At 39.2% G+C, this 26,320-nt stretch overlaps 1 protein-coding gene across 3 annotated transcripts in view; it reads right to left on the bottom strand.

Annotated features, from left to right (window-relative positions):
• Positions 1–23,506, bottom strand: part of TMCC1 (transmembrane and coiled-coil domain family 1) — a 197,754-nt gene extending 174,248 nt beyond the window's left edge. The window contains exons 1-2 of one of the 3 annotated variants that reach the window (XM_045832154.1): positions 23,392–23,498; positions 7,896–8,148 (exon numbers count right to left, since the gene is read on the bottom strand). The gene's annotated coding sequence lies outside the window, so the exon portion shown is untranslated. Of the gene's footprint in view, positions 1–7,895; positions 8,149–20,317; positions 20,340–23,391 lie in introns of those variants that run through there. The other 2 variants (XM_045832155.1, XM_045832156.1) reach the window with 2 other exon arrangements.
• Between the last annotated feature and the right edge of the window lie 2,814 nt (positions 23,507–26,320).

Raw genomic sequence — 26,320 nt, 5'->3', positions numbered from 1 at the left:
GGATCGGATGAATTAACATCATCAAAATGTCCATACTACCCAAAGCAATTTACAAATTGAATGCAATCCCTATTAAAGTACCAATGACATATTTCACAGATATAGAACAAACACTTCAAAAATTTATATGGAACCATAAATGACCCCGAATAGCTGCAGCAATTTTGAGAAGAAGAACAAAGTAGGAGGGATCACAACACCTGATACCAAACTGTATTACAAGACCACTGTAATCAAAACAGCTTGGCACTGGCATAAAAACAGACAGATAGACCAATGGAACAGAATAGAGAACCCAGAAATAAACCCAAGTCTCTACGGTCAATTAATTTTCCACAAAGGTGGCAGCAACATAAAATGGAGTAAAAATAGCCTCTTCAACAAATGGTGTTGGGAGATCGGGACAGCCACATGCAAAAAAAAAAAAAAAGAAACTTGAGCACCAATTTATACCATACACAAAATAAATTGAAGGTGGACAAAAGACTTAAATATAAGTTGTGACACCATAAAAGTCCTAGAGGAGAATATAGGCAAGAAAATCTCAGCTATTTCATGCAGCAGTATTTTCACTGCTATGTCCCCTAGAGCAAGGGACATAAAGGAAAGAATAAATAAATGGGACTTCATCAAAATAAAAAGCTTCTGCATGGCTAAAGAAAATAGTATTAAAATAAAAAGAGAACCAACTGTATGAGAAAACATATTTGCCAATGATACCACAGAGAAGGTTAATCTTCAAAATATATAAAGAACTCACACAACTCCACTCTAAGAAGACAAGCAACCCAATTAAAAAAATGGGCAAAGGACTTGAACAGACACTTCTCCAAGAAGGACATAGAGAGGGTCCAGAGACACATGAAAAGATGCTCAGTATCTCTAGCTGTCAGAGAGATGCAAATTAAAACCACAATGATATACCACCTCACACTGGTCAGAATGGCCATCATAAACAAAGCAACAAACAAGTGTTGCAGAGGTTGTGGAGAAAAGGGAACCCTAGTGCACTGTTGGTGGTATTGCAGACTGGTGCAGCCACTGTGGAAAACAGTATGGAATTTCCTCAGAAAACTAAAAATGGATCTGCCTTTTGACCCAGCAATTCCACTGCTAGAATTATATCCTAAGAACCCAAAAGAACCTATTCACCCCAATGTTCACAGCATCACAATTTACAATAGCCAAGTGCTAGAAGCAACCTAGGTGTCCATTAGTAAATGAATGGATCAAAAAACTACAGTACATTTACACAATGGAATTCTATACAGCAGAAAGAAAGAAGGAGCTCCTACCCTTTGCAACAGCATGGATGGAACTAGAAAGCATTATGTTAAGTGAAATAAGCCAAGCGGTGAAACACAAATACCATATGTATCTCACCTTTAACAGGGACCTAATCAATAAAACAAACAAACAAGCAAAATACAACCAAAGACACAGAAATTGAGAACAGGCTACCAGTGACTAGAGGGGAGACAGGAGGGAATTTCAGGGGAAAAGGGTGAAGGGTTTGCAGGAACAAGTATAAAGGACACATGGACCATAATGGGGATGGGGGGATGGGAGGGACATGGGGAGGGCTGGGGGTTTGGGCTGGGGTGGGGGGAAAAGCAGAAAACTGTACTTGAATGACAATTAAAATAAAAAAAAATCAGTAGAAATAAGCACACAGCTGGCATTCAACAAATACTTAGTAACTCAATTGTAGGTCTGAATATGTATCCTTGATTTGTGGCTTTCTAATCCTCCTTTGCCTCCGCATTGCCATATACCAGAAAAAATATACATTATTTTGTTTCTCATTTTACTAGCAAATATTAGACCATTTTGAAAAATTTGGGGGCCAGTAAATATTGACATCAATCTTAAATTTAAGTTGATTTTACTTTTTAAATGGCCAAGTCTATCATCTCATTTCAGGACCACAAGAAACAAAAGGCTAATTACTAAAACCATGGAAAAGAAACAGTTATTTTGTAAAGTACAAGAGAAAAAGGCAATTGTTACTTTAGAATATTTGAAAGAGCAAGGCAAATCTGTCTAGCTACAAAAAGATATTAAGCAAACTCTAAATAAAATCAGATTAGAAATGTGACAATCCTAACACTATACTTCTTCAGTATACTTACATTCATTGTCAAAACATGACATATTTTAAAACATGGGGAAAATACATGAACATTTTGAAAAAGTTTGGTCAACCAGCCAGTTTTTTCTAAATCTGCTCAAGTAAATACTTTTTTAAAAAACTACAGCTTAACTACTTTTCCGAACCTGAACTATACTATACATTATGCCATTTAGGGATATACATGACTGGAAAACGATCAGTCATTTCATGAAGCTCCTACTTCATAGTCTTTGGGTAGGTGCTAAGAAATGTGTTTATTGATCAGTATCTAGTGGCAAACTAGTTCAAACAGAAAAATCTAAGGTAACTCTACCAGAGTAAAGAAAGAACATATGGCCAAGCAAATAACTGAAGCCGGAGAGTGGGTTATTTCACAACACCTGCCCTACAGCCTATCCAGTGACTATGTATTTCTTTTCAAGAAATTGACTTCAAGGCCATACTGAAACTAAATTTTAAAAAAAGAGGGTGAGGGGGCTGAGAATAAACTAAGTCACTGAATCAGAGCTAGAAGGGATTCTAATCATTTTAAAGATGACAAATGAGGTTCTAATTAGGTCACACAGGTAGCTGATAGCAGAGGCTAGAACTGAAGCTTCTAATTCCTAAAAAAGCAACAGATATTTACTGAGTGCTAGATGCTATGTCAGACAAGTGCCCACTCTTGTGTCCCACGATATTTCCCATAGATGCTTAACATTTAAAACTTAATTTTCTCTAAGCAAATTTCTACACTAGGACAAGACAGTATCCACAGGTCTAACAAGCATGTTAAAATAAGCAGAGAAAAAAAATCTTTAAAGCAGGAAAGGATTTGGAATTCCCAACAATTTACCCTTCCTGTCCTGGCTATAAAAATGCACATGATGGCCCTGACTAGTGTGGCTCAATGGGTTGGGCACTGTCCCACTAATGGAAAGGTTGCTGGTTGGAGTCCTGGTCAGGACGTGCCTGGATTGTGGGCCAGGTACCCAGTTGGGGCGTGCAAGAGGCAACTGATCGATGTTTCTCTGGCACATCCATGTTTCTCTCCCTTTCATTCTCCCTCCATTAAAAAGAATAAGACCAAAAGACATCTCTACCCAAATTTCATGACCCAGTCATTTAAGAAAAATAAGCCTTATCCTGTTGGGAAAATGATCTGTTTTTGTCACATCACACTAAAAAATTAGCTCTGTCACAAGATTAAAGTACAGCCATCTGAGGACAAAAGTCTAGGCAGAAAAAGAAACTACTGAAATTTGATAAAGATCCCTCAGGAATATGGCATTTAGTTGTTTCAATGGCACCTTTCATCCACAGATCTCAAAACAAATGTTATTTACATTACCAAGAATCAAAACCATGGCCCAATAAAGAAACGTATCAATGACCTAGAGAAAATTCAACACTGATGTTCTGAACTCAGCCCTCTGCTCTAAAAACAAGATCTGGTTTTATGTAATAGTAGTGGGGTATAGTAAGAAATATATATTTGGTCTTTGTCCCTGGTTCCTTGTATGGAACTCCCAAAACCTTTAGAATTTCCTGAGGGATAAGTCTTTTGTTATCTGGAAGAAATCCCTTTCAACCATACCTGAGTTTATGCTAATAAGGTGACTCTTGGTGGGCTCCAAAGATAGCTCCAGAATGGGAGCTGGTTGCCAGAGGAACCAAGCACATGAGTAGAAGGTTAGAACTTTCATGCCCTGCCTCCAATGTGGGAAAGCCCAAGAGGCTGGAGACTGGGTTAATAACAAACTCCAGTGATTTAACCTATCATTCCTAGTTCATAGAACCTCCTAGTTCATAGAACCTCCACAAAAACCCCCAAAACAAAGGAGTTCAGAAAGCTTCTGGATGATGAGTACTTAAACTTCCCATACATTGCCCTATGCATCTCCTACATTTAGCTGATTCTGAGTTGTATCCCTTATAATAAACCTGCAAACATTGGTAAAGTGGTTTTCCCTAGTTTTGTGAGTCATCCTAGGGAATTATCAAACCTGAGGAGGGGGTCATGAGAACCCCAAATTTATAGAGAAGCCAAAATTTGTTGTGAATTACAGGTGGCTCAGGGCTTGCAATGGGCATCTACAATGGGGGCAGTCTTGTGGAACTGAGCCCTTAAACTTGTAGGATCCAACACTAACTACAGGTAGAGTCAGAACTGAATTGAATTGTTTGGACACTCACTTGGTGTTACAGAAATGGACAATCGGTTGTGGTGTGAGAAAAAAAATACACACACCAGTAGTTAATTCCTAGTCTATATTTCCAAATCTTGGAGATACAAATGGATTTGTTAATATAAACTCCCAATTTAACTTGCCCCACATGAAGACCCCCAAAATTAAAGCAATATTGCAAAACAGTACTAATAATAATTAGCATTCACTTATGCCACCTATGTACCATCTTTGTGCCAGGTACTAAGCTTAAGATAAATTATTTCCAGGGTATATAAGTCTAAAATGTAGATACTGCCCCTAACAGAAGATGTGAAAATTAAGTTTCCCACGGCACACAAAAAGTGGCAAAGCTAAACACTAAACCTAGTTTTAAAACATATATTCCTACATTATAGCCAGCTTTATTTTTTATTATAAAATTATAAACTCTACATGTCTTAAATTACGCCCTTGAAATACTTGTCTTAAGAGATGCTCTGTTGTGCCCTGGCCAGTGTGGCTCAGTTGGCTGGAGCATTGTTCTGTAAAATGAAATGTCATGGGTTTGATTCCCAGTCGGGGAACATGTCTAAGTTGTAGGTTCAGCCCTGGTCAGGGACATATACATATGAGAGGCAACCAAGAGATGTTCCTCTCTCATATCCATGTTTCTCTTCCTCCCTCTCCCTTCCTTTCCTTCTCTCTAAAATCAATAACCATGTCCTCAAGGGAGGATTAGGAGAAAAAAAAAAAACAACAAAAAAAGATATGCCTTGTTGAAAAAAAAATAATATAAGACCTCTAAATTCTAATCTACTCCAGGGTTAACTAAAGTTCTTCAACCTCTTCTGTTTCAACTCACTCACTTAGTGATATCATCCAGATTCCTGGCTTTAAATACAATCTGTCTGACACCACCACCAAGAGGTAAACCTCTAGCAAATCCTTTCTTCTGAATTCCAAATTCATAACCCCAAACTACCTATTCAACACCTCTACTAAGTCTAATAGGCATCTATAACACAGTATATCCAAAACTACGCTACTGTTCTTTCTCTCCGCACTTGTTCCTCTATCAGGTTTCCCCATCTCAATAAATGGCAGTGGCATCCTTCCAGAAACTCAAGCAAAAACTCTGGAGTTGTCCTTAACTCCTTCCTTTCTTTCCAACACACATTCAATCTATCAGCAAAGCTAGCTGTCTTTACTTGAAAAATATATCCAGAATTGGACCATGTGTCACCATATTCACTGCCACCCCTAATGAAAACTGTCATCTTCTCTCACCTGGATTACAGCAATAGCCTCCTAACTGCTTTTCCTGCTTTTGCCCTTGCCCAGTCCACCACCAGTCTATCCAACACTGCAGCCAGAGTAATGATAATGTCAAAATGGAAATCAGGTCATATCATATCACAGCCCAAAACCCTCCAAAGACTTTCCATTTCCCTTTCCATTTCACTCAGTTTAAGTCCTGAAAAGGAACAACAGGATCAGCAGCAATTGGGAGTTTATCAGAAATGAGCCCCACCTCAGGTCTACAAAATTACTGGTCTGAATTTTAACAAGAACATCTGAGGTTATTTACTGGCACATTAAAGTTTGAAAAGTATTTGCATAAGGCAACACAATAGAAGCACCCATCCTCCTCAACCCTTGCCATTCCTCAGGCAAGCTTCATGTCTCAGGACATTTGCACTTGCCATTTGCTATGGCTGGAATGCGCTTCTCTTATACCCTCTCACCTCTTTCAAGATTTTACTGAAAGGTTTCCTCATCTATGAGGCTGGCTGTGAGTACTTGGTCCCTACCTCAATATGCCCTATTCCTCTTTCCTACTTTTATTTGTCTCATTAGAAATTGTCATCATAGGTTAAAAAACTGAATGCTTACTTATCTTGTCTAGTCTATCTTCCCATATGATATATAAAATAAGCTCTATGAAGGCAGAGATTTTTGTCAGTTTTCTTCCCCAGTACCGACTCAATTATTTTTAAATGCATAAAACAATAAACAAATAAGATTTCTCTTCAAAACACTATCCAATAGACTGAGTAAAATGGGTCCTTACCATGCAAACTGATGTTTTCTCAGCATCACATTCAACAAATCTACTTTTTAAAATATACTGTGCCCTATTTAGGCACTGTAAACACTACTGTTCACCAATGATTAAGGATAGAAATTTAAAAATCTGATTCATGATGGGACTGTATCATAAAAGTTTGCAAAAATAAAAACTGAGTCTTTGAGTTAAAAGAGATATGCTTTACAGCTCTCCACAATGTGAAAACAATTCTTTATATCAGAGACTTCCAACCTTTTCCACCTCATGGCAAGCAAAAACTAATCACTAAAATTCTGTGGCACACCAAAAAAATATGTATTTTTTGCCAACCTGACAAAAAAAGGTATAATTTTGATTGATTTGAAAAAAAAAAAAGTATTACCTATTCTTTTGGCTCCAAAGTTACTTTTTAAAAAATCAGGTGCCTGGATTTGTATATAGTGATCTCTGACACCACATATTAACCAATCAGACACAACCTAATTATGCAACATGACCAATAAGATGCACATCTATTATATGACCTATATATTTATGGTCCAGACAGGGCATTCACACTGGACTACTGTTGTGCTGGCTGTTATCATTATTTTATCTGACAATCTAAGGGAACAGAGGTCAGCGTCCCTGACAAAATAGTCAGGTATTGCATGTTTTAAAAATTCTTGCAGCACACCAGTTGAATATTGCTGTTGTATAACAACAAAATAGTCTTCTACACAAAGTTTTCTCATCTGATCCTCAACAATCCCTAGAAGTCTTTGTCAAGCAAATAACAAAAAGCCCATTTTAGAGGTGAGAAAACATACTTTAACTGTCAAAGCATGACAGCAATAATGTCAAAACTGAGACTGAAGTCTGTTATTTCTACAATATCATTTCTTCTCTTGCAAATAGTATTGAAACAGACTATAAAATCATAAAGCCATATATTATGCTGAAGATACTAAACTTACCCAAACCATTTAGTATCTATGCAGAATGAGAACAAACTCAGTTCAACAAAGTCACATCTCAACTCAAGGAATAAAACTTCAATTTTCTTCCTGTTACTTATTAAGTCTAACCCAGGGTCCAATGACATTTAGGAGGAAATTAAGAAATTAGTTGTTATAGCTCTGGCCAGTGTGGCTCAGTTGGCTGGTCATCATCCTGCAAACCAAAAGGTTGTGACTTCAATTCTCAGCCAGGGCACATGCCTGTGTTGCAGGTTCAGTCCACTGATGGGGAAAATGCGAGAGGCAACAGGTAGATGTTTCTCTCTCACCTTGCTGTTTCTCTCCCTCTCTTTCTCCCTCCCTTCCCCCGTCTCTAGAATCAATAAAAGAAAAAAAATATTTTTTAATTAGTTGTTATAATGTACATCAAGAAAGTTCTTACTAAGCTGTGACAATTGCTAGAAAAAAGAGAGAATAGAAAAGAAGATGGGGCAAGTGAATTGAGAACTGAACTCTACTGAGGAAAGAATCAAGGTTGTAACATTTTATTACTTCTCTCCATGCCTAAGTGATGTGATTTTGCAATAAAAGAAAAAAAAACATACCTCCTCAAAATCCCAGCACAACAGCTTTCCTTTTCTTTGCATAGATGAGGATGAAAAGTTGTAATCCAAAATGTTTCCCAAGAAGTTATTTTTTAAAAAGACATAGAAATAGAAGATCCATATGAAAAGGGATCCAATGTGGGAGGATGGAGACTGTGTCTTCTAAATCTTGTTATCAAGAGCAGCTGTTCACCAAGTGTCAGCATCTGAAGAAAGTACTAACTGTGGTTATGTCTTCTCAAGATAGCAATACCTGCTGGGACAAAGGAGCAAGAGAAGGAAAAGAAATACTACTGAATACAAATGACTGGCTGGCAAACAATCACCAGTCATCCGTCTTGAAATTTTTCAAGTTGGTATTGGTGAACATTAAAAGATCACAGGGAGGTAAATACAAGTGGGCTGACCAACTGACAATGGGGTTATCAATGACAACAGCAGTCAAAGGTACACTTCAGCAGGTGATCCAGATCTCTGATTAATGATAAAGAAGCAGTATAGTAAAATATAAAAATCTACTTCATATTTTTATAACAAGATGATTGTCATATCATATCATACAAACAAACACAAATATTAGGTAGTCTGCCAAATAGATCAAGCACTCTGGTGCCTTATAAAACACATACTGTGTAACTACTAATGAAGATGTCTATGTCAGCAGAATATATAGAATAACCATACAAAAATATAAATTGGGGTCTGGCAGGAAAACAAAGTTAATGTGGAAATGAAGGGACATCAAAGTTAATGTGATATATTGGGTGGCTTTGTGTACTCTTGTTAGATATCTTACAGATTTAGGAATGTTATACTTTGGGGCAAACAATTAAGGCAATATTTCTTGATACCTGCCAAATCAATGCATTTCCACCAAACTGAAAATTAAAGAATACAGGGTGGGGCAAAAGTAGGTTTACAGTTGTTCATATGTAAAGTACAATAATTAATAAGTAATAACACACACAAGAATAAACTGTTTGCCCTGGTGTGGCTCAGTAGATTGAGCACCAGCCTGTGAACCAAAATGTCACAGGTTTGATTCTCAGTCAGGGCACGTGCCTAGGTCCCAGATGGGGGCATGCAAGAGGCAACCAATCAATGTATCTCTCGCACATCGATGTTTCTCTCCCTCATTCTTTCCCTCCACCCCATCCCTCTAAAATAAATAAATAAAATCTTTAAAAATAAAAGATGATATTCATACAAAAAAAGAATAAACTGCTTTGCACAACACAACTGTAAAACTACTTTTGCCCAACACTGTATATAGTGGGCTGAAATGGAATACAATGATGGGGTTAACAGCAGATAAAACAATGCAGAAGAAAAGATTAGTGAAATGTAAAGACATAAGATTAGAAGCTATACAAAATGAAACCTGGAATACAAGAAGTTGGAGAAAAAGAGCAGAGCATCACTGAGCTATGGGGCAAACTCAAGGAGCTAATAATACATGTGTAATTCAAATCTTGAGGGAAGGAAGACAGGATTTGGAAAAATAATATCCAAAAATTTTCGAACTTGACGAAAACTATAAACCCAAAATTCCAAGAAACTCAACAAACACAAAGGGCAGAAACCTGAAGAAAATTACAATTCTACCTAGGAGTCATCAAATTCAAATTGCTTAAAACCAGACATAAGGGAAAAAATATTAAAAGCAGCCAGAGGAATGCAGAATGGAGAAAATAATTGCAAATCATGTATTTTATAAGTAATTATTATCCAGAATATGGAAAGAGTCCTACAATTCAATAACAAAAAAATGAACAACCCACCCCCCCCCCGCCCCCAGCTGGCGTAGCTCAGTGGATTGAGCATGGGCTGCGAACCAAAGCATCGCAGGTTCGATTCCCAGTCAGGGCACATACCTGGGTTGCAGGCCATGACCCCGAGCAATCGCACACTGATGTTTCTCTCTCTCTCTCTCTCTCTCTCTCTCCCTCCCTTCCCTCTCTAAAAATAAATAAATAAAATCTTAAAACAAAACAAAACACTGAACTGAACATTTAAAAAAAAATTAAAAAAAAAAAGAACAACCCAATTCAAAAAATGGGCAGAGGACTTCCAGGCAAGGCGGCAGCATAGATAAATGTTGTACCTGCTTCCTACCACTACCACTTCAAAGTTACAACTAAACTACATATAACAACCATCATTCAGAACTCCTTGAAATCTGGCTGAATGGAAGTCCTACAACTAGGGAATTAAAACAGAAGCCACATCAACACTGGCAGGAGTGGCAGAAGTATGTAATATGCTGGTCCCACACCTAGGTGTGGAGGATAAAAACCAGGAGGGATATCTTGGCCGTGGAGATACCCCCTAAAAAGCAAGGAGTCCCATCCCCATACCAGGACTGCCATCCTAAGATTCCAGTACCAGGAAGAGAAGTCTCTATAACTTCTGGCTGTAAAAACCAGCAAGGACTGAGGCTGAGGGAAATAGGTTTCTAGAGTCCAAAGCAGCTCCTCTTAAAGGGCCTGGGCACAGACTTACTGAGACTCACTCCCTCTAAACTCCAGTGATGGGTATCAGCTAGAAAGGCATGAGGGAAATACAGGGAGGAACTGAATTGTCTTGCATAAGGTCAAGAGCTGGAGGGGCAGATTTCTCCCAGAGAGAAGTGCTGGCAGAGGACACTGTTCCTTTTCTGAGACCCTACCCCAACATGCCAGAGGACAGGCACCATATCTCAGTCTCCACCCCCCTGGCTAACACCCTTAACCCCGACCTGGTGATTCCAACAGGCTCTGCCAACTTTCAGGCCCACCCATGTCCTTTCCAGTCCTGGCTCATGCTTCAGATTTTCCTAAAATCTCTCAAACAGGCAGCAACTGGTCTCAGTGTGCCTCATAACCTCTCCTAAATGTCTCCAGGCCCTGCCACTTCTGACCTCAGTTCACAGATTAGCCTCACCTGGGAACCTCCAAGCCCAGCACAACTAGTAGCCATCTGCAGGTCGCTTTGTAGCTCATGCCAGGTGGCTCTGGGCAGAACCCGGTAGTGGCTGACCTTGTCCTGCCCCTCCTGGGAGGCCTAAGAGCCAGCACACCCAGTGGAAAGCTTCACACCATGCCAAAGAATCACCACCTAACCATCTCCACACACAACACACTCAAGGGATAGACTCAGTGAGCACTAGAACCACAGTAAAGTAAGACCTGCTCTGTGGGGTGGGCCCCTACCCAGCTAATCCTCCACAGTCGTCAGTGGTCACAGCCAGTCCTTGCAGCTGATTATTCTGGGGTTAAATCCCTCCCATTGATGTGACAGTAGCAATCAAGGCTCAACTACAAGAGGATATACACAGCATACACGAGGATAGGCATGGACCTCGAGTACTGAGCCTGGGTAACCAAGGAGGCTGTGCCACTGATCAGGACACCCACTACTGGGTTGGCCAAAAAGGGTGTTACATCTTTTCTGTAAAATAAAAGACCCATTTTTCATTTCCAACAATAACTTTATTGATTTGGACATTATGAATATATTGGCTATCTCCTGCTATTGGCTTCTAGTGGGTAGAGGCCAGGGGTGCTGCTAAACATCGCCCACAGCAAAGAATTATTTGGCCAAAATGGCAACAGTACCAAGAAACTTCATAAACCACTTTTGACACATTCCATCAGTCACAGCACCTTCTCCATACAATGCACAAAGCTTCTTTGTGTGTTTCAGTTGTGTTTTTACTTTTCTTGAAATAATAAACTGTAATATGCCAAAAATGTCACATAATTCCTTTCATCTTCGATATTAAAATAGCTGCACAAAAATTCACCAATTTTGATGTTTTTTTAAATGCACACTGATCTGACGGCTGTCACAATAAAATCTAACAAAATTGTTTCAAATGAAGTTAAAGACAACTAAGCACTACTAGAGCCATCATACAGAAAAAACCTAATGAACTCTTTGGCCAACCCAATACATTAGGCCAGTCTACTAAGCCTGGGAGACCTAGAAGTTCTACCTAATATATAGAAACAAACATAAAGCGGCTACCAAAATAAGGAGACAAAGAAATGTCCCAAATGAAAAAACAGAACAAAACGCCAGAAAAAGAAGTAAACCAAATGGAGACAAGCAATCTATTAGATACAGAGTTCAAAACACTGGTTATAAGGATACTCAATGAACTTAGTGAGAGGCTCAACAGCATTAAAAAGAACTAGTCAAAAATGAAGGATACAGTAACGGAAAGGAAGCATAATTTACAGGGAATCAATAGTAGAGTAGAAGAAGCCAAAAGTCAAATCAGCAATTTGGAAGATAAGGAAACAACAAACACCCAGTAAGAACAGCAAAAAGAAAAAAGAGGCCTGGCTGGTGTGGCTCAGTGGACTGAGTGCTGGCCTGCAAACCAAAGGGTCACAGGTTCAATCCCCAGCCAAGGCACATGCCTGGGTTGCAGACCAGGTCCCCATTAGGGGATGCTTAAGAGGCAACCACCCACTGTTGTTTCTCTCCCTCCCTTCCCTGCTCTAAAAATAAATAAATAAAATCTTTAAAAAATATACGAAAAACTTCAAGCATACCAGCATTCGTATTATGTGGGTGCTGGAAGGAAAAGAGAGAAAGCAACAGACTGAAAATCTATTTGAAAAAATAATAACAGAAAACCTCCATAACCTGGTGAAGGAAATAGACATACAAGGACAGGAAGCACAGAGAGTCCCAAACAAGATGATTCCAAACTGGCCCACACCAAGACACATCATAATTAAAATGCAAGAGGTTAATGACAAAGAGAGATAGTAAAAGCAAGAGAAAAGAAGTTAGTTACCTGTAAAGAAGCTCTTATAAGATTATCAACTGATTTCTCATCAGAAACTTTGCAGGCCAAAAGGGATTGGTAAGAAATACTCAAAGTGATGAAAAGCAAGGACCTACAACCAAAATTACTTTACCCAGCAAAGCTATCATTTAGGACCAAAGGACAGATAAAGAGCTTCTTGGGGAAGAAAAAACTAAGTGTTTATCACCACAAAACCAGTATTATACAAATGTTAAAGGGTCTTCTTTAAGAAGAAAAAGATAAAAAATGTGAACAATAAAATGTCAATAAATACATATCTATCAATAATTGAACATTAAAAGCCAAATACATTAACAATTACAACAAAAACAGACTCATAGATACAGAGAACATTTTCACGGTTGCCAGATGAAAGGGGCCTAGGAGGATGGGTAAAAAAAGTGAAAGGATTGGGAAGTACAAATTGGTTGTTACAGAATGTCGTGGGAATGTAAAGTACAGCATAGGAAATATAATCAATTATATTCTAATAACTATGTAGGGTGTCAGATGGGTACAAGATTTATTGGGATGATTACTTAGTTATGTAATGTCTAAACACTGGGATATACACCTGAAACTGATATAATTAGGTATATGTCAACTGTAATTGAAAACTAAAAATGATTTAAAGATTCAAAAAAGGGTCAAAAGACCTAAATAGACATTTGTCCAATGAAGATATATGAATGACCAATTAGCATATGAAAGATGCTAAACATCACTATTTATTAAGGAAATGCAAATCAAAACCAGAGTGAGATACCAACCCCATACTCATTAGGATAATCACTATTAGAAATAAATAAATAACAATGTTAGCAAAAATGTGAAGAAATTGGAATCCTTATGCACTACTGGTGGAAATGCAAAACAGTACAGCTGCTGTGGAAAACTGTATGGTGGTTTCTCAAAATTTAAACATAAAATTACCATATGATCTGGCCATTCCACTTCTGAGTATAGAGCCAAAAGGATTGAAAGCAGGCCCTGACCAATTTGGCTCAGTTGGTTGGAGCATCATCCCATAACCAAAAGGGTGTGGGTTTGAAAACTCTCTCCCACCCTTGGTCCAGGTGCATACTATATTCCATCCGGGCATGTATGGAAGGCAACCATTCGATGCTTCTCTGATGCATCGATATCTCTCTCTCCCCTTCCCTCTTTAAGAAAAAAAAAAAAGAAATTGTTCTCTGAAATAAATAAACGGCATCCATTTCTTAAAAAGAAATTGAAAGCAGGGTCTCAAAAAGATATTTGTACACCTATGTTTATAGCAGCAATATTCACAATAGCTAAAACATGGAAACAACCCAAATGTCTACTTGCAAATGAATGGGTAAGACAAGAATGATAGCCAACTTCTCAATGGAAAAAATAGAAGACAGAAGACAGAGAACTGAAAGAAAATGATTGTCAACTTAGGCTTCAGACTTCTATAACCAGTAAAAATAACTTCTATAAATCAAGACAAATTGAAGACTTTTGCAGACATACAAATGCTGCAAAGATTCATCACTAGCAAACCTACACAAGAAATGTTAAAAGAAGTTTCTTTTTAAGATTTTATTTATTTATTTTTAGAGAGAGGGAAAGGGAGAGAGAAAGAAAAGGAAACATCAATGTGTGGTTGCCCTCATGTGCCCCCTACTGGGGACCTGGCCGGTAACCCAGGCATGTGCCCTGACTAGGAATCAAACCAGCAACCCTTTGCTTCACAGTCCGGCGCCACTCAATCCACTGAGCCACACCAGCCAGGGCAAGAACTTCTTTATTCAAAAGGAAAATGTACCAGGTAGAAATCTGGAACTATATGGAAAAATTAAGAATACTGCCCTGGCTGGCATAGCTCAGTGGATTGAGCGCAGGCTGCGAACCAGGCATTGCAGGTTCGATTCCCAGTTAGGGCACATGTCTAGGTTGCAGGCCATGGCCCCCAGCAACCGCACACTGATGTTTCTCTGTTTCTCTGTTTCTTTCTCTCTCTCTCTCTCCCTCCCTTCCCTCTCTAAAAAATAAATAAAATCTTAAAAAAATACTGAAAATGGTGTGAATAGACTACACGTACAGTACTTCACAGAGGCTTTTATTATAATGAGATGGCAAATTCATCTACATTATTAAAATAATGGAGGAAAAAAGCACTAACAAGTATTTCCATAATACATACATCCTCCCAAATGTCTGTATATTAAAAAAAATACCTTACTAGAACAAATTTCCCATCACACCATTCCTGTAAGTTGAAGTCAATATTATCTTTTTATAAAAAGAGGCCCAAATACAAACCAGTTGTCCAGTAATAGTGAGTCTTTTAGAAAAGTAAAATTTAAATCCTGGTTCCAGCCCCGTGTTTATTACATAAACCCTTAAATACTTGGGATAAAGTATGATGGTGGTTAATATACAATTTATCTATTTTCCATTGCTTCCAGGGAACTCTAAAGTCACTTAGAAGTAAGCAATAAAGACAGCAAAGATTGTTCCTTGCTTTGAAGAAGTCTGAAAAACATTAGGTTTAAACAAATTCGGTCAGGTTTCTCTAAACTGGCAAAAGAAGAAAACTTTTGCCAAGTCTTCCTGCGGAAAACAAATTAATTAAAGCAAAGGTATCAAAGCAGTAACTGCAAAACAAAGCTTCAGGGTTGGGTGCCAACATAAGAAAAAGAAAACACTAATATTTAATGCCACTTCATTATAGTCCAAACCTCAGAGGGAATGTGGTTAGTAGGAAGAAAACCTCGGTAGTATCACTGATGGCAAACAGATTACAGAATGGGAATACTGCCTACTATCCCTCTGAATACATAAAGTTGAACATAATTCAGACAGAGATTCCCTTAAGACCACAAGCAGATCTTATCCAGCTTCACAGTAGTGCAAGACTACTTGCTACTCTCAGAAAGGTAACTGAACAATATACAACATAATTCAGGATATTCCTCTAACAGAATTCTAGGGGAAGGCTACCTACTGTTACCCCATCTGGACCAAAAATTCTTTACTCTGTAATTATAATGGGAAAATTGTGTGATTTCAATATTCACCGATGCCAAGACAAAGAAGCATTCTTTCAGGACTTTACCCGAAATAAGCCATTGTGTAACTTTCTTTTCAACATAAAATAAAACTTAGCAAAAAAAAAAATTAGTTATTGACTTAAGAGAATTTAAAACATGTGTTCAACAAAAACTGAACACATATGAATGTTCATAGCAGCATATTCACAATAGCCAAAAAATGAAAGTGACTCAAATGCCCATCAACTGATGAGTGAATAAACAAAATGTGGTATATCCATTCACTGACTTCAGCCATAAGAAAGGAATTAAGTACTGAAACATGCTATAACATGGATGAACCTAAAGAACATTAGGTAAAAGAAGCCAGAAACAAAAGGCCATATGTGACCCCACTTAAATGAAATGTCCAAAATAGGCAAATCCGTAGGAACAAAACTCAGGCCAATGATTGCCAAGGTTTGATGAGAAGAACTGCATAATGTATATGGGGTTTCTTTCTGGAGTTAAGAAAATGTTCTGCAATTAGATAGTGGTGGTGGTTGTACAACACTGTGAAGGAACTAAAAGCCTCTGAACGGTACATTTTAAATGGCTAAAATTATGAATTTTGTTATGTGAATTTTACCTCAATACAAAAATGTTTCCAAGTGTTAGTGGGTGCCTGTATCTCCCACTACTTAACAAAATGTTGTGTTCCTAAAAATAATTTTAAAAAATACTTTTAAAGTGCTGGCTGGTGTGACTCCATGGAATGAACGCCAGCCTGTGAACCAAAAGATTGAAGGTTCAATTTCCAGTCAGGGAACATGCCTGGGTTGAGGGCCAGGTTCCTGGCTGGGAGTGTGCAAGAGGCAACCAATGCATGTTTCTCTCTTGCACATTGACGTTTCTTTCCCTCTTTCTCCTCTTCTAAAAATAAAGAAATGAAATCTAAAAAAAATGTGCTTTTAAAAAATACTTTATAAAATTTAGTATTCTGGAAAAGGCAAAACTGTAGAGATGGCAAACAGATCAGTGGTTGTCAGGGGCTGGTGTGGGGGGGTAGTTAAATAGGTGAGGTGCAAATTTTTTAGAGAAATGAAACTATTCTATATGATACTGTAATGTTGAATATATTAAAGGTTTGTCAAAACCTATATAAATTTAAAGCACAAAGAATAAACAATGTATGTAAATTTATATAATCATTTAAGAAGTTAAGGGATAGCATGGAATGAATGTGACAAAACAATCTGCATTTATTACAAATATGAAACCACCTCACAGAGGAGGTAGAAGAATATGGTGCTGACCTAGGTAATGCTGGAAATGAGTGGAGTCTGTAAAACTAAAGAGAAAACAAAGAACCCATGAGCACTGTAGTCGAGTTGATATACGTAGCTGTTTCCCACAGGGGCACAGACTTACCATTCTAAAACCACTGTAGATGTATACTGGACTTGAAGAAATAAGTAAATGGATGGCCAATTTCTTTTTTTTTTTAATATTTTATTTATTTATTTTTAGAGAGGGAAGGGAGGGAGAGAGAGAGAGAAACATCAATGTGCAGTTGCTGGGGGTTATGGCCTGCAACCCAGGAATGTACCCTGGCTGGGAATCGAACCTGGGACACTTTGGTTCCCAGCCCACGCTCAATCCACTGAGCTACGCCAGCCAGGGCTGATGGCCAATTTCTTATTGGTAAAGTGAAAGAGATTAGAATGATCAATGTGTTAAGAAATGAGAATTAGAGATATCAGAATGAATTCATGTTTAGCTTACTAGAGAGACAAACGGTTACATACAGAACTATTTATAGATATTATGTATACACACAGGTTAACATATACACTTGTATCTCCTTGCTACCTCACTCAGAGACCATGTAAGCAACAATATTCTAGTAGCAACTAGCACATTTAGCACCCAGATCTTGGTTTCTAACACCATTTTCCAATAAGAGGAACTAGGGCTCCTTGGAAAAAGGACCAATCACAAAAGATGAGCCAGAAGCATTTTACGTTGTCAGAAACAAAAGTACTCATGCACACACATAATCACTGGAGTATGTCAAAGGGAAGGAATATAGAAGCCAACTGAAAAAGCTCCCAATGACCAAAATGGAACAATTTGAGCAAAGAAATTTATGTAAATACTCCACTCTTAAGGAGGTGGAGCATCACTCATTAAGTGTGGACTCTGCGTAGTGACTTTATTCTAAAGTACAGAAAGGTAAGAACAGAAGGGTAGTTTACAGTGAAGAAAACAAATACTGCCTCAAGCTAGGTAATCAAGGTTAACATGAACACATATTAAGTCCTATCAATAATATGTACTCAATATGTGATAAGAATGACACTTTACCTCTGAGGTCTTCCTTCAAAATCATATTACCTCAATCTAACCCTTAGAAAAACATCAGACAAATCCCAGTTAAAGGACTTTGTACAAAAATGCCTGATCAATTATTTTCAAAATTGCCAGTGTTATTAAAAACAAGGGAAGTCTGAGAAATGTCACAACCAAAAGGAGCTAAGGAGACATAATTATTAAATGTAATGTGGCATCCTGAATGGGATCCTGGAACCAAAAAAGGGCATTAGGAAAAAACTGTGGAACTCTGAAGCAAGTACAGACTTAGTAATAATGTATCAATATTGGTACACTATTACAAATGTACTACACTAGTGTAAGAAGTTAATAAAGGCAACTGAGTGTGAGACAGGAATTTTCTGTACTATTTTCACAGTAATTCAGCAAATCTAACAGCTCGAAAATTAAAATTTTATTTTAAAAGTTTATTTTTTAATTATAAAGTGTTCATGATCTATTACATACCTAAAATTTTACTCAGTGCATTTGGATATAAAAGATGCCTAAAACACGGTTTTGGCCCTCGATAAGCTTATTGTCTTGTTGTGAGGTAAGACAAATGCTCATGAAAAAGTATAAAATACAAGAATAAGGAAATGTTAAATTGAGACATACAGATAAAAATATATTGGAAATAAAGTCAAACCTCAGTTCTCAAAGTCTCCCATCTCAAACAATTTGGTTTTTGACCACGCTGTTCACAGAAAAAAAATGTCTCAGTTAACAAAACAACAGTTCTTGACCTGACAACCCTTTCATGCTGATACAGTATTTCTAACAGAAAAAAAGATTCAGTTTTCAAACAAATTGCTTGTTGAACAGCCTTCCAGAACAAATTAAGTTTAAGAACCAAGGTTCCACTGTACAGAGAATGTAGAGAATTATGAAGGAAGGCTTCATCAGGAAGATGAAACTTGAGTGTGTGTACCTTGAATATACTTCAGGGTATCAAAGTAAAAGGACCAATAAATTGGTACAGTTACAATAGCCAGAAGGGTGAAGAAATAAGAAAAAACTAAAAGAAGTGAAATTTAGCTCTAAGAAAAGTGAAGACTTCAATGGGAGACATATTAGCAATGTTCAAATACCTGAAGGATCATGAAGCAGAGCTAAGAGTTACATCATACATACCCATTTAACTTACTAGCTGACCTCTGCTAAAATGCAACCACTCAAGGACATAGAGAGTGACAGCTGTTCAGTAGAGTCACAACAGGAAATGTCAATTTGGAAAGGCAGGAAGCAGGTGGCCTAGTTCTTCCCTGCAACTTTCCAAAGGACAGTGTGCATGTGAGTCCAATGAAGCACAAATTTAGATTCAAATCCTGCATTTATTAACCACTTACCATGTACCAGGTGCTTCCTTATATATGATCTTAGTTAATATTTACAACACATCTATAAACATTTATTAATGTAATAGAGGCTTAATGTAAAAATACAACAAAATAAACCCTGTAAGGAAATAGGAACACATTAAAATTCTCCACCCTCCACCACTCTGATAGGGATTTGACAGATGTTTTCAGCAAAATTGTTAGAAGGCCTACATATCTACATAATACTTTATTTCCTCTTGCTCCTTCCTTCAGTCAAGCTCAATGGCTCTCAGTCTGTGGAGTCCATAAGAATGATATACAATTATGTATCATGCACACTATACTTTTTAAGCAACGTAAGGGATTTTCAAGTATAGCTTTCATCTCAACATGATTTTTGTCTCATGCATTGACTTTACAACCAATACTGGGAATGCGGTGCAACCCCACTGCAGACTTACTCCCTGTAGGTAGCACCATGGGAAGGAGGTAGAGAGGTTGATTCCTAACAACATGAAGAACACTCTAACAATTAGAGCTACCTAAAAATAGCATATGCTACCTCAAAGTAATAAATTTTCTGTCATCAAAGGTGTTGAAATAGAGGCTGAAAAATCACTGAGAACATTTTAAAGTGCAGCTGGGTAGGTTGAGATCTCTTCCAAATCTAGATTCTATTATGGGTAGACAGGAAGAAGACAACCTAGTTAAGAACAACACAATAAAAAGAAAAGACACAAAGGAAAGAATGACATGGTATGTGGGGAAGTTCAAGGCTAGGGAACACAGGAGAAGTTCACTTCCACCTGTAAACCTTTGCACTTTCTGCTTCATCTGCTAGGAAAGCTTTTGCACCTTTTATGCTACAATTCAAATATCTTCTCCTTAGTGCCGCCTCTCCATCACCCCGACCACTCACTCACTTACCACATCAGCTTGTTTTATTTTCTTCACACTTTGTATCAGGAGTCAGCAAACTTTTTCTACAAAGGGTCAGACTACAGTCTGCAGGCCAAATCCAGCTTGCCCCACGTTCTTGTATGGCCTTATGAAGTAAAAATGGTTTTTACATTTTTAAATGGTTGAAAAAATAAAAAAGAATATTTTTTGATGTGGGAAAATTATATGAAACTCAAATTTCAGTATCCAAAGTTTAAGTAGAACATAGACAAACTTGTTTATACTGCCTGTGGCTGTTTCTGCACTTAAACAACAGAGTTGAGTAGCTGAAACAGAATATATGGCCCACATTTACTTTCTGGTCCTTTATGGAAAAAATTTACTAATTGCTGACTTTTTAGCATTACCTAATATTATCTTGTCCACTTGCTTATTTGTTATCCTAATTCTCACACACACAGAATAAAGCTCCATGAGGGCAGGGACCTTTGTCTGCTTTGTTCCCCCACTATAGCCCAGTACTTAAAAAAATCGTGAAACAAAAATTGAGGGCTCAAAAATATTTGAAGAATAATTTAATGAGTGATCCATAAGAACCTCGTCAAGGAGTTTAAGCTTTAGTCCTCAGTCATGACAGGTTTTGTACATAAGACAGGCATAAAAAACTCTTGCAGACCCTGACCAGTGTAGCTCAGTTGGTTGGGTGTCATCCCACAAAGCAAAAAGTCACCAGTTCAATTCCTGGTCAGGGCACATGCCTGGGTTGTGGGTTCGGACCCAGTCAGGGCACATAAAGGAGGCAACCATCATGAGAGATGTTTTTCTCCCTCTCTTTTGTCCTCCCTTTCCCTCTCTCTAATAAATAAAATCTTTAAAATGAAAAAAAAAAAAAACCAACCTCTTGCAGGAGAGAGGAATATAGTTCTTGGAAGCTATATTCTAGTAGAAAACAACTTAGAGTAATGGTGGTTACCAACTAGCCCAAATCATTGGGTTTCTTCATCAAATTGTATAGTTTGGGTGTGTGTGCACTCATAAAAGATTGTCTCAACTACTCAAGGTGTCAAAACAGTCTGTCGGCTGACTATGCTATTTACCTTAAGATGCAAATACTCTGAGAAACCTCATCTCCTACACATTGTACACAGCACCCATACCATGCAAAATCTTAATGCTCATAATTTTAACAGATGTAGATCACACGCTACTGATTTCTAATATCTAAAATTTTCCTGTGTTGTTGATCAGCAATATACTCTGTAAACAGCTGAAAACTCTTTGGAAATTAAAAGGTTACCACCCACAAATAAGAAGCAGCTTTTTAATCTTTCTATACTAGCCAAAGACTGGGTGTGTGATTTCAAAAAAATACAAGCCAACTTTGTTGGTAGAAGACAAGGTACTGTTGAGTTGAAAATCATATCTATAAGCATCATTTGTTATACGATACTAGTAAAACTACTACCTACTCAAAACTGGAGTCTCACCTTTTAAAAAAAATTTTTAATTACAATTGACAAAAAAAAGTTCAATTACAATTCAATAGTATTTTATGTTAGTTTCAGGTATACAGCATAGTGGTTTGACAATTACCTAATTTACAAAGTGATTTCCCAATAATTCAATTACCCACCTGGCATCCTACACAGTCATTACAGTATTACTGACTATATTCCCTATGCTGAACTTTAAATCCCCATGACTATTTTGTAACTCCTAATGTATACTTTTTAATCCCTTCATATTTATCACCTTTTGGACACTCACTCTCCTAATACAGTGGGGAAAAACTGTTATCTACCTCCTGGAGGAATCTCGCCAGTAACACATTAACACTTTCATAAGGTTCTTACCTCCATGCTTTGCAAGAATTTCTATACATGGGTACTTCCAAAACGAGGATTTAATTAAACAGTCACTTCCAAAATCCAAGATACTGATCAGAAAACATGAACAAACCAAAGTTTTGTTTTATTTTAAAACAGCTACCTGCTTTTTAAGCCCTGGATGCCTTTAAAAAATAATTAGCTAATTTAGGAAATCAGCCCTTTCATAGAAATGCTTATGGTACAGGTACCTCTGATGAGTATGTCAGACTTATAGCATCCATTTTGGTTTAGTGTCTATGTGTTCGTCTTCCTTTCCTGTGAGAAGTCAGGTTGAAAAAGCAGCCTACATACAAAATTATTGGGTAAGGATCTACCAAGACTAATGTATGAGGTGTCACCAAAAAAGGGGGGTGGAAATTAACCAACAGCTCAAGTGGGCTGCCTTCAGAAACTCTGCTGCAGATTCAAGGGGTGGAGGGCGGGAGGAGGTCCTCACCATCAATGTTGTTAAGGAATGAATCAAACTATCCACTGGACAAAACCACAACACACCTTTGCTTAGGCTGAAAAGGGGTATTTGCAAGCTGTAAATGGATTTCTGGCCCTTTAGGGGCCCATTTTCCCTTCCTAAAAGGGTTAATAAAAGGCACTCAGAACCCAGCCAGCCTAGCCTCCCACCTTGCACCACCTATTCTCCCGATCCCAGTACAGCAGGTTCACTCCTCCCCTTAAACAAGTTCAAAATCAAAACAAAAGGTGCAAAACTGGTTTCAGGTGGCACTGGCTGAGCCCTAGTGGCCAACTTCTGGGGACAGGCCAAGCGAGGGCTCACAGGACCTCAGACCCCCCAACCAAAGCTAGCTCCCAAACAGCCCCTCGGGCCTCGGCCCAACTCCTCATACGCCCCTCCCTCTCCGCAGACCTGAAGATGGGGTGCTGGGAAGGGGGCGAGGCGAGGGGGTTGGGGAGAGAAACCCCAGGGTCAAAATGACAGCGGAACCAGCGGGGAAAGAAAAAGGCCCGGAGGGATGCTGAGGCGGGTGTGGGGGCGGGTCAAGTCCTAGGCCCAGGGCTTAAGCCCCGAACGGGGACAACTGAGGGTCCAAGCCGTTCCAGGCCTCGAGTAGGAGGCCGGGCTCGAGTCGACAGAGCCGCCAGGCCACGCTTCCCGCACAACTCTCCTCGTCCGGAGCAGAGGGACGCGGAGGGGCCGCGAGTGAATGCGAGGGACCGCGGCCGCAACCAGAGTTCAGGGCGGGGGCACTCACTCACCGGCGGGGAGGGGAGGAGCAGCCGGCGTCTCCGCCAGCGCCGTGGCTCGAGTTCAGGCGCCGGCTCCTGCCGCTGCAGCCGCCGCGCCGGGTCCATCCCCCCCAGCCACCCTCCCTCCCGGCCCTCCCCCCGCTCCACTTCAGCCGCTGCAGCCTCCGCTGCAGCCGCCACCGTCGATTCAGCTCTGCGCGGGAGGGCGAACCGGCTTGAGTAGGCGACAGCGCGTGCGCCCGCCGCCACCGCCCACAACATCCGCCCCCGGCTGGCCGCGCACGCGCGGGTCTGAGGCGGGCACGCGCACGCAGCAGAGGGGCGGAAACAGGCCCCCCAAGGCGTGGCCCCGCCCCCAGCCCTAGTGCCCACCCTCGCGGTCTCCCGGCAGCTGAGCTGGGCAGTTGCAGGTGTGGCTGGAGTTGGCCAAAGCTCCAGGAACCGAGCTCCTGCGGTCCGGCCCCTTTTTCTGGGAAGTGAGGGCTCGAAGCAATGCAGGTTTGAGCGGATTTCTGGCTGCCGCTCCGAATCGTACACCTGTTCTTCCTACCTTGAATCCAAAGGCCTTCATTTCTTCTCTGATCTGTCAGGTTTCCATCGGCTGCTAGGAAAACGGCAGAGGCTATTACTATTTCGCATCCAGTATTACCACTGAAGGGACCACAAGCAGCCATCAACCTAACCCTTTTTGTTCTATTTTCCTAATTCACTTATTTATTCATCACTGATGTATTGAGGCTTCCTCCCTGTACTAGGCCCTGTTCGAGTTACTGCGAGTACAGTGTGGTGATAAAACAGATACTGGCCTCATGAAGTTAGATCTGGTGGAGAAGAAAAACGTTAAACGAACAATCACACAAAATTAAAAATTACAATTAGTACAATCTTTTCTGAGAAGTAAGTACATGATGCCAAGAGAACCTGTATGGGAGGTGGGGGTGGGGTGGTAGAGTTTGATTTAATTAAGGGTGTTCAGGCTGGAATCTGAGGGCTGCTGACTTGGAAGGAAATAAATAGTTAGGTTCAAGGGCTGAGAACTTGGCATGGCCAGAATGGGGCACTGGAAGACCACAGAATTGAGTAGAGGGTGAGTGTGGGGAGGTGTAGGCAATAACTGTGGTAAGGATTTGAGACTTAAGGCAAGGTAAACTGGTGGTGGTAGAGAAGACCACTTTTTAGGGAGTAAAATGGACAGAACTTTATGATCTATTAGATGAAGAGTGAAGGCCTGGGAGGTGGCAAGTTTGACTCTTATATTTGAAGTAGATAGGAGATACAGTTATAGATCTCAGGAGCATTGAAGGAGACCCCTGAGGAATGTAACAAAAAATGGAAAATAAACTTAAAACTAAAACTTTAAATTTCTAGAAGAAAACAGAAAAAAATTTTGTGATCTTGAGGTAGGCAAAGATTTCTTAGGACATAAAAACCATGAACCATAAAAGAAATTATTCATAAGGGTAATTTCATCAAAATTTGAAACTTTTATTCTTTGAAAGACACCATTGGAAAAATGAAAAGGCAAGGCACAGATAGGAAGGAGAAATTTGTGAAACAATATGTCTGACAAAAGACTTGTATCCACAATATATAAAGAACTTTTATAACTGAATAATAAAACAAACAACCCAATAAAACAATGGGAAAAAGGTTTTAGTAAACACTTCACCAAAGAAGATACAAAAATGGCCAATAAGCAACAAAAAGATGCTCAACATATTTAGTAATCCAGAGATTTGCAAATTAAAACAACAATGATATACTCCTACATTCTCGTTAGGATTGCTAAAATTAAAAAGACTGATGAACCAGCAGTCCCACTCCTACACATTCCCTTAACTGTACTTAAGTTCCGAATAAACAAAGTCATACATCTACCTAACATGCAAATAACCTACACACAACCAGAAATGCTTAACTCTTTCCCGAAAAGAGGGTGCCAAGTCCTTGGTTGATCTTCTCTTTCCAATTTTGACATTCTGTAACTTAATACTCTGCTATGAAGTTAACTATTATTATTACATTTCCACTGTGTAGTAGCAATTGAATTCCCTCCTTGGTAATCAGGATTAATCACACCAGCCAATACAGTAACTCCTTTCTTTACCTATTTATTCAAAGGAATGAGCCCTGGCTGGTGTGGCTCAGTGGATTGAGTGCTGGCCTGCAAACTGAAAAGCTGTTGGTTCAATTCCCAGTCAGGGCACTTGCCTGAGTTGTGGGCTAGGTCCCCAGTTGGGGGCTTGCCAGAGGCAACTGATCAATATATCTCTCACATATTGATGCTTCTCTACCTCTCTTTCTCCCTCCCTTCCCCCTCTCTAAAAATAAATAAACAAAATCTTTTTTTATATAATAAAAGCACCTTCATTAAAAAACACACACACACAAAGGAATGAGATGCCCCCAGGTGACCAGGTGACAGTCTGAACTGCCAATTCAACAGAAACGTTGTTGTGTCTCCTGTTGGAAGCATACCTTCCTTTGGAACGAAGACCTCTAGACCAGCAGAGTTTCTGCCCATGTCTCCTTCCAGATAAAATGAACAATCAGGTGCACTGCTTGAAGTTCTGCCAACAGGGAGGCTTTCCTTCACTATTTTTCTTCAAGGATATCCCAGAAAGGGGCAGTAGTGCTGCAACAGTTTATTTTCAACCAGTGTCTGCATATTGTGTAGAACCATCATAAACCAGGCTGTTAAATAAGGCTGGATTTTCTCTTCCTCAGTCATGGGGAATGCCCCAAGAGAGTATAGGTGTGCTCTGAGAGAAGATAATGTAGCAGGAGTAGGGACCATGGGCATTTGGGCCACTTCCTCATATTGTACAACTTACTCATGCCTTCAGAACCCATTCAAGCCAAATCCTATAAATATAGTTTATTGATAATGGAGTGCTGCTGTGTGTTCACAACTTTATAGCTTAGTGGGTCAGACAAC

This window comes from Phyllostomus hastatus, unplaced genomic scaffold (assembly GCF_019186645.2).
Source record: "Phyllostomus hastatus isolate PE091 unplaced genomic scaffold, TTU_PhHast_1.1 phas_contig_16, whole genome shotgun sequence".
NCBI lineage: Eukaryota > Metazoa > Chordata > Mammalia > Chiroptera > Phyllostomidae > Phyllostomus > Phyllostomus hastatus.
The sequence above is the reverse complement of the archived record's forward strand: the minus strand, read 5'-3'. Positions and strand labels throughout refer to the sequence as shown.